The sequence below is a fragment of the Oryzias melastigma genome, linkage group LG11 (genome assembly GCF_002922805.2).
Source record: "Oryzias melastigma strain HK-1 linkage group LG11, ASM292280v2, whole genome shotgun sequence".
Classification (NCBI taxonomy): Eukaryota; Metazoa; Chordata; class Actinopteri; order Beloniformes; family Adrianichthyidae; genus Oryzias; species Oryzias melastigma.
Window position 1 is genome coordinate 10,950,795 of NC_050522.1, and position 9,151 is coordinate 10,959,945.

Below are 9,151 nucleotides of genomic sequence, written 5' to 3' on the forward strand. Positions count from 1 at the left end.
AAAAATTGAGTTAAACCAGGTACTAGGTGCGTGCAAATTATGTTCATTTTTGAGTATGTAGCAGGGGTTAAATTTTCGCCCAGTGGCGCAGTAAGAAAGAAAAATTGCTAAAACAATATGGTCCTTGTAGTCCAGGACTACAGTGGGATATGAATCTAGAATTACATTGAAATAGTCATTTTTCCATTAAAGCCTTCTTTTAGTATAAAACATATGAACTATCAAAACTTTTTAGAGGCCCTGCGACAGACTGACGACCTGTCCAGGGTAAACCCCGCCTTCACCCATTGGTAGCCGGGTTAGGCTCCGGCACCCCCGCGACTCCGAAAGGGACAAAGCGGTCAGGGAAATGAATGAATGAAAAAAAACTTCTTAGAAAAACCTGAGGTCACTGCTCTTGTTGAAGCTACTTTTTAGTCCATGTTAATAAGCACGATTGGTATCCTAGCAACCTTTTAGACCACATTTGGTGAACTTTTATCAATTTCATATATTCTTTTTTTTTTTGTTTGTTTTTAACCATGACAGGATTGCACAATATACTATTCTGGCATGTATATACTCCAATTCCTGTGTACAAAGGTAAAGACCTTTTCTCACTGCTACTACGTACAATTAGTGCATTTCCCACAAATTAAATTTTGGTCTTTCCTGATACATGCATGATGTACATAATTCATAAGTATTTCTTGGGTTTGTCATTTGTCCATGTGTGCAGATATTCACTGAGGGTCTCAGCTGACTAGTATTTACGGTAATTTGGTTTTGATGTTTAAATTATTTTTCGCCCAAGAATTATGTTTAGGCGTATTTTACAATTTTATGTGAATCTTACACAACTGTACATCATTTTTGCAAGAGAAACATGTAAAATTGTAGCTTTCCACAACTGTTTAGCATGTCTACGTATGTTTAGCAGAGTTTTCACATATTTACCACATATGTATAACTTTAATATTGCGCAGACAGTGCGCATATCATGTTAAAATTGTGTAGTTGGCGCACAAAACTGTGCAATAATCACGATTCATGTACAATTTGCATATTGTGTGATGGATTCATAAATCTTAGATCTTTCATCCCTCTAGCTGTCTATATGGAGTGGGTGTCTCTCACTTCCTGGTTCTCTTGGGGGCCGGGCGGGCAGAAAAAGGGTCGCAGGAGGGGGCTGGGTACCCCTGGCGCAAATGTGAATCTGGACACGTCCCAGGCACTTCTTGTGGATCTCCTCACTGTGACTCCCACCAGGGGTCCACTGTCTTGGCACCCCCCACCCCCCTAACTCTGCCAATTCCTAGCAGCTGATATAGAACTGGTGCAGACCAGGGGAATCCAACTATTTAACAAAATCAGAGCATTGCAATGGCCTGTGGCGGGTGCTGTCCATTGTGCTGATGAAATTTAATTTCTGCCCAACGCTCTGACAGTCGAAGTGAAGAAATTCAACAAAACATGGGTTTACGCATGATTTGTGAGGTTTGTTCATACTTCTTCTATGGTTTTAACATGTTTTATCAGTGGTATATCTGTGAAAACTTCGCATAAAAGACCACAACTTCTGACTTTTTTACATAAGTTCATGTATGACCACTTTTCATCCGTGCAATGTGACCAATAAGTACACAGTGGCAGTGTGGCACAGTCTTTAGATTTAAATGGTGGGTTAATTTCTTAGTTTAAGTAGCTAGGTTAGCATCTAGTGCTAAAACTAAGGAACATGTTAACAAATTTTGTATTCTCTTTTCATTAGGTCAGCTCCAAAATATACCGGTCGTGGTGGGTCTTCAGTGATTTGCAAAAACAATTGCAATTTTTCATTTTGTTGAGTGAGCCTGAGCGTCTGAGTGCTCTGGCTCTAGCCACACGAACATAGAACAAAGTGAAGACAGGAGACAGAAACAGGATTGCTTGCTACGTTTGATCATCTTCATATCCGCATGCCCTCCTTTTCTGATGGCATAAGTTAAATCCTAAAAGAAAGCCTAAATGCAGAACTAAAGATGGCAGAAACAATAAATCCTTCTAGATTCTGGAGGAGTTATCTTTAAGTTTAGTTTGTGTTACATGTGTTGGGATTCTTCTTCTGAGTATAAAATGAGTCAGGCAATGAATTAAAAATTCTGGCACTCATGGCTTCAGTGATTGGTCCATTTTATCACTGTGTCAGATCTTTCAGTTTGTTTGCAAAACTCTCTAAAACTAATTAACTGCTGATGATATTAACACACAACAACTTGCAATATAAGCTCTAAATTTTTAATTTAATATAATGCTGAAAATAGCAGTCATATTTCTTGTTCTGTGCAGGTTTTTCTGAATCATTTTTAACTACTGTCTTTAAAAAAGCTTAGCACACCAGTTGCCTTCACTTTTTAGCCCAAAAGTCCCTATTAAAGACTACGACTTGTCTTTGGCATTGACAATCACAACTCACATTGTGCGATTTGTTATAGAATTTACTGTTTGACAAAATCATTTTTACTCGGGCTCTAAAACAGTCTGTAAATCAGCATATCATTACCCAGCATTGAAACAGCATATTACTATTTATTGAGGCATTCTCTCCAATTATCTCGGGATCATAAGAAATTCTCTTCCATGTCACACAGCTGAGGCCAGTGAGTCCACAGCTTGTGTTCTATTCATTACTCCACGGCTCCTCTCTTTTGATTTTCAGGAGCGTTCTCCTACATCGGCGTTACTGCAAATAGTGTTTTTGTTACGTACTGATCTTTAAATTGCAAAGGGAACAGGCAGGAAAACATGACAATTTCGATCCAGCCTGCTGTTCACTCCTACGTAAGAGTGTCAGGTCTAGCACCGTAGTTTAGGTTGTGGACCTGGACACTAATAAGTGAGGCTTTCAGATTATGCTCTCTGGAGAATGAAATATGGAACCGGTAAATCGATATGAACAGTATTTCATAATGAAATGCATGTCTTTTAAATCTAAAGTTCCTCTATCGATCCATGTCATTTGTCAGGTTTGAAAGTTTGGAGGTGGACGAGGCAACGGGAATACTTTTTAGTGGAAGTCAGTCAAGTAAAATAAAATTAAAAAACATACGCACATGCCAGATAATGGCCTGCATTGTAGGCTTTGCATGGTGTGTCAGTGCATTGATGGGATTCCTGGCATACTTCCAGTGTCTTATAACATGCATGTGATTTGTGTTTCTAAAGTGCACATGGTTCTTTGTCGCATTTTGTCTGTGTGTGGCATTGCAGTGTCCCGCTTCCCTCCAAATGACAGATGGGACAGGTTACATGGATTAGGGTTGCAAGCAAAGTTTTTGTTTGACTGAATTTTCTTAGAGACCAAAAGACGGACAATCTTAGGTTTTTCAGCGACTGTGTGGCTCATAAATTAAAATAGTATTACTTGAGTACAAGGAATGAACATTCCTAATATATTTCAAGAAAAAGTTAATATACAGTACCTCTAGCTGTAAAGGATTACAGTAAAGTACAAACTGATGCGTACTTGTAATAGTCTTGTTATAGTTATTGTTTAATATAAGGGAGACAGAAAATTGTCGACAAAAAAAGAAACATGCTTCAAATTGTTTGGGAAAATAACAATTGGTTTTCTCATAATTGTTCATGAATAGGAAGGAGAAAATTAATTATTTAATGGTTCATTTTCTGAGAAGACAGGAACATATTTATCGATTTATCTGTGATCGACTACTCTGGTCTTGATGTAAAATCATCTGTATTAAAATTATAACAGATCCAATGCTAATATTTATATGTCCTTTTGAATAGTTTTACATTGTTTTCATTCAACTTTCCTTAAAATATTTAGTTTTGAGAGTTTTATTTGTTGATCCTTTTTTGATTGATTTTGTCTCGGTTCACGAAGGAGAGACGTGCTGTTCCATTCATTCATGATTACACTGGACTAGACTGAAGCGGCAAAGTGTCTTGTGTGATTTCTTCACTATTCCCTATTTCAGGGGCGTAACGTACTCAGGTCGTCGTTGTAAATGAGAAATTTTTCTCAATCGACCAACCTGTATAAATAAAAGTTCAACAATAACCAAACTAGTCACATACACTCCAATGGGAGTTTGGGACACCCAAAATGGCAATTTTTGATTCGGAGGAGTCCTTAGCCAAATGTCAATATGTGTCGACTCAGGGATGAGAATGTGCTGGTTTTTCTTTACACGATCACTATCAAATTCCTATTATTTACTTTTCTGTCATCCTTACACTAACAGTAGTGAAGAGTTTGTGGAGTGATATTCCCGATGACTCATGTCAACGCAGACATCCAGGCACACATTCGAGTTAGCACCATTTTTCCACTAATAAGATGTCACATTATCACCAAGCTGACTCCTCACCATTCATAATGTAATAAACGTCCAAATTCTCGAGTGGGCTCCGAAAGCACCACGATCATTCTGACAGTCATAAACAGACATGTTTTAAAGATACCTGGTGAAATGTGATTCTCCATTTTTTAAATAGCTTTACAAACATCTACTGGTCAATTTGTGAGGATTTTGCTCTTTAGTTGTTTATTTCCTGTTATGATTTTTTTTTATCATATAATATTTTGTTTTACAATCAAATCCAGTTCAAGTTTTTAATTATCCACTTTTGTTGTAATTTAAGCTAATCATCTTCAATATTCAAGTGTCTGGTTTAAGTTCATGCTGATTAGGTCAACTGTGTTGTCGCCCTTTGTATTTAAAAGGTTTTTTCAAGTTTAAATGTATTTCGTAAACATTTGAGTCTCTTGCCTTTTTCGGTCCTACCTGAATTTTTGTTAAATTGACAAAAACAAACTGCCAAAAAATGCTCCAATGAAGAGTACACACACAGGCAAGGAGGACAGGAAAGAAACAAACACACTGGAACATTTGCTACAAGACAAAAACAGTATAATCTTGTAGACTTTTACTGAGCCATTATTCAGAGCAAGAATGGTTATTCTGACAAATATGCTACTTTTTTTTACATGTTCATGTGTGAGGAAACCCCTACTAACTTCTGGTGCGTCTGTTGATGAGGAAGAAAGTGACAAAAAACCCAATTGAAATTTAGTCCTTGGATAAGAGTCCCATAGAGTACTCTGGATCGTCGCCATGTCAGACTGTAAAATTGACTCCACAAATATAGTCTATGAGGCTTTGTTATTGCAGAGAAATTTGTAAAAATTAAAATACTCTGTAAAATATATTCAGTAAAACTTGGATTGATCAGCTGAAGAAATCAAATTGAAAATGCCTTGCTCTCTCTCTCTTTTTTTTAATACAAACAACCTCTCAATGTTGAATTAAATGTGCCATCTCTCCCTGATTATTATTTTTTTGCGGCTTTAATGTTCACTTCATTTTATTGAAAGCTACAATTTTCTTCTCTTTCATCAACAACACTGAAATGTCCAGAGAGGGAAAAACCCATGAAAATAGAATGCAATGCAGATAAGTAACGCAATTTTCCCCTGCAATCAGTGTCTTTGGACACATGACAGAGTAGAGCTACCACAGAATCACAGAGTATTATTGCAAACAATACCGGATAAAGATTCACTCCATCCCAAAGTAACTACTCACAAGCAGTCTATGGCAACATTACTGTAAATGAGATACTTCTACTCTCACACATACAGTACAACACAATAGATTGCATTCAAACCATTAGAAAGTCATAAAAACAGGAGGGTTGGGGAAACATCTTCTTTGACCCCCCTCCAAAAAAACAAGTGTTGCATTAGCATTGAATTCTTTAATAAAAATTATAAGAAATTATTACATTTGTTTTAAATTGTGTAATATGCCTAACAGTCATCAGAGTTTTGTGAAATTGGCAATAGAGTGTTTATCATGAACTTAACCTTGGCTTTCTCATGACAAATAATCAACAATCAATTCCTCATTAGGTTAAGATTAAAGACTTTAAAGGTTAAAGGAGTTGTTTAGATTGCTGTCCTTTTCCTTTGTTGTCTTGAGAAAAGTGCATTTTGTAGATTAGTGAAGCTTTGGCACAATTTCAAAAAGAAATATCTACTTTACTCATAAACCAGTCGTGTGATGAACGTTCAGGAAGAACGCAGGTTCTTGAACGCACCACCTGATGCTAGCTGTTGCTATCCGATGAAGTCAAAGTGGGAAGAAGTTTAGTGCAAAATGTCAAAGCGGTACAAATCTTCCTCCAGGCTTTTACTTTCACAGCTCTGTTTTGATATGCAAAATACTTTTTGTCAAATAATTCCATTTGGGCACAAACTGCAATTAATAATTTCTCCTTTATGATCAATTTTCAAACAGTTGGCACTTCTGTGAATTGAAAAGAACGGTACCCATCTGTCATTACCAAATCCGAGTCCCTGGTTGGGTGAAATTTCAATCAGTTTACTGTTTGCATTTTGTACGGACGTAAAAACGTGTATTGGGACATGTGAACGCAAGAATTTTGAACACAAAAGCCTGAAAAGTGTTGATGTTTACATAGACTTTTAGTTGGAAGTGGTTGGTTGAACACGCGTTGGCGAGATTGGTGTGAACATAGCACTACAGGTACGCTGGGTTATGTCACACGACACACCATTACCAATTAGGACTTTGTTTTGAACGGAGAGGTCTGACTGGTATATTCAGGGTCAGGAGGTCAATCATATATTTTGGTGCTAAACCATTCAAAAGTGTATATTTTTTTTTTATAAACCAGCTACAGAACTTAGAATCTACTATCAGCATCTAGGCTCTGTGGTTTATTCATCTATGGTCCAAACTCAGCCCAGAGCCGAACCGCTAATGATCATAGATTTATTTCATGCACGTTTTTCTGTAACAAGAATAAATCTTTACTCTCATTCCCAACATATTTCCTTTTTGAAATTCAATCATCACCATTTTTCAATAAAATAACCTCTTCAGTCAACCTATACTGCATGGTCCAAGCTGCATATGATAGAATGGTGCTGGACCAAATATTATCCAACCTCTCCAGCCCACCAGCTCCTAATGTCTGACCCCTGCCTTCTGTGCTCATCGTACAGCTACTCCTCCAGGGGGAAAAAATGGACAGCAAACATTGTCTGACCTTAGAAAGAACATTTACTATCCTTGTCAGGTACAAGATGGGGGGAAAAAAGAGAGAAAAAAAACATATGCCACAAGCTAAACCTTTCAGGAAAATCAGGATGCCCTGATCACACTCTTAGGCAAACTGACCTTTTTTCTGATGAGCTGACAGCCAAAGGAATAATTTTACTGCCCCAGAAGGGAGTGGTATTCTCTCAGAACTATTTTTCCGGAAGCTCAGTCACATTTGCATGTACAGCTTGTGGAGGAAAAAGAAGGTTTTTCAATGTGTCTTTGCCACATTCACAGAATTTGGAATCCCAATACAATTTATTTGATATCTTAAGAGAAACTACATAAGTGTTGCTTCAGCTGCTTCATTTTACTACAAAGTAAAACACTCTACTTAACAATCTTCCTGTCTTTCTACTCCAGAACTTAAGAAATAGGCTGCAGAAAGATGGCTTTCAATTTTTTTATTTTAATTTTTTTTATTTTGGCAGCATTTCACTCTTCTTGTAAAGTCTTCCACTTTAAAATCATCCAAACCAAGATACACTTGCAAGTGCTGTGGTATTCCTGAAGGCAGCTTCAGGCTGAATTAGATTGAGCCCAGAGCACAAATGCTTTTCAATTTGTCATTTTCCTAAAAATGTGGGTTTTTTTGTGTGTGTGTGTGTGTCAAAAGGTATGTCAGACCATACATTCTATCGCTTACATGAAATGTATGAAATACACATGGAGTATGATGGTTCAGCACTTGGAGACTAAGCCCTTTTGTTTGAAAGTTCTGATAAAATAAACTGGTGAAAACTAGATTTGAACTTTGTGGTTGTAGTTGTAACACTCGTTTTGATAGTCTAGGTGCTCTGCTCGACAGATAAAGCGCTCGTCCCGAATAGCCCAGAGTGTGTTAATGGAAAACACAAGATGTGGATAAGACAAGAAAACAATTGAAGCTGTGTGCAGAGGTGGAGCGGTCGACCTATGATCGGAAGATCGCAGGTTTGGTTACTGCCTTGCCCACCTATGTATTGTAGTGTATATGCCATTTCCCAGTTGTTTGTATTGACAAAAATAAATAAATATATATATATTGACAGGATACAGAAAAAACATGGGATGCAAATTGTTGAGACCAGTTCAGTGGGTCTTTTTCCAAAGCTTTTGTTGTGAATTAAGCTTATTTGAGTTCTTTGGTCCTTGTGGTTAGAGGTTGGGTCATGAAGTGTCATAGGTTTTAAACAGGAATCATGGGGAGACAAAAACCTGACCTAAAAAGGTCACAAAAAGATAAATCAAACCCCAGCTTAAAGGTTAAAGGTTAAAGCTGCCCTTTATACCATATACAGTTAAATCACTTTCATAGAGCCTGCTAATTCCAATTGGTTGTGAGGTGTCCCCAATAGAGGACACTTCCTAAATTATACATGTTTCTATGATTCAACAACAAACAACTCCAATGTCCAAATGTACTTCATTCAGAGGGTTGTCTTAGCTCAAAATTGCAACCGCTGGACAAGTTAGTGTCAAGAGTCAGAGCTCTGTCTCCCCCTCTGGTCAACGGCACGAACCATGTCTGGCATACTAATGCACTACATCTCCACCCCAATGCACAGTCCCCAGATATCGCTCGCCTGACTCTCACCGACAATCCACCCTGAGTCTTGTGCAGCGCACCAAGCCTCGCTCAGTGCAAAGTATTGCTTTTGCCACACTGCCTGCATTACTGAGCATTATCTCCTGGGAAGTCTTTCCTGATTCTTATCCCACTCTGTCTCTTTGCCGCTTATCCCGAACCACACCTGAACTACTACTACCCAAGTCTGTACCCTGATATTGCCTGACCTTCGCCTTCTCAACCGTGCCTTAGCACTATTAGTTGTATTTGACTCATGTTATTCTGTCTTTGCAAATAAACTTGCTGCACGTTGAACCAGCCGTCTCCCCATTTGTGACACTTAGTATTGGCTTCATTGGTTCATCAATGTAGATATAACCAAGTTCCTTTTCAAAGGAAAACTCACCAATAAGCAGGTTGATCAAGGTTTGGTCAAAAGTTAAAACACAGCATGGTTTCCCTGTGCTGCATTGTGGCTATCCGCTGAGAA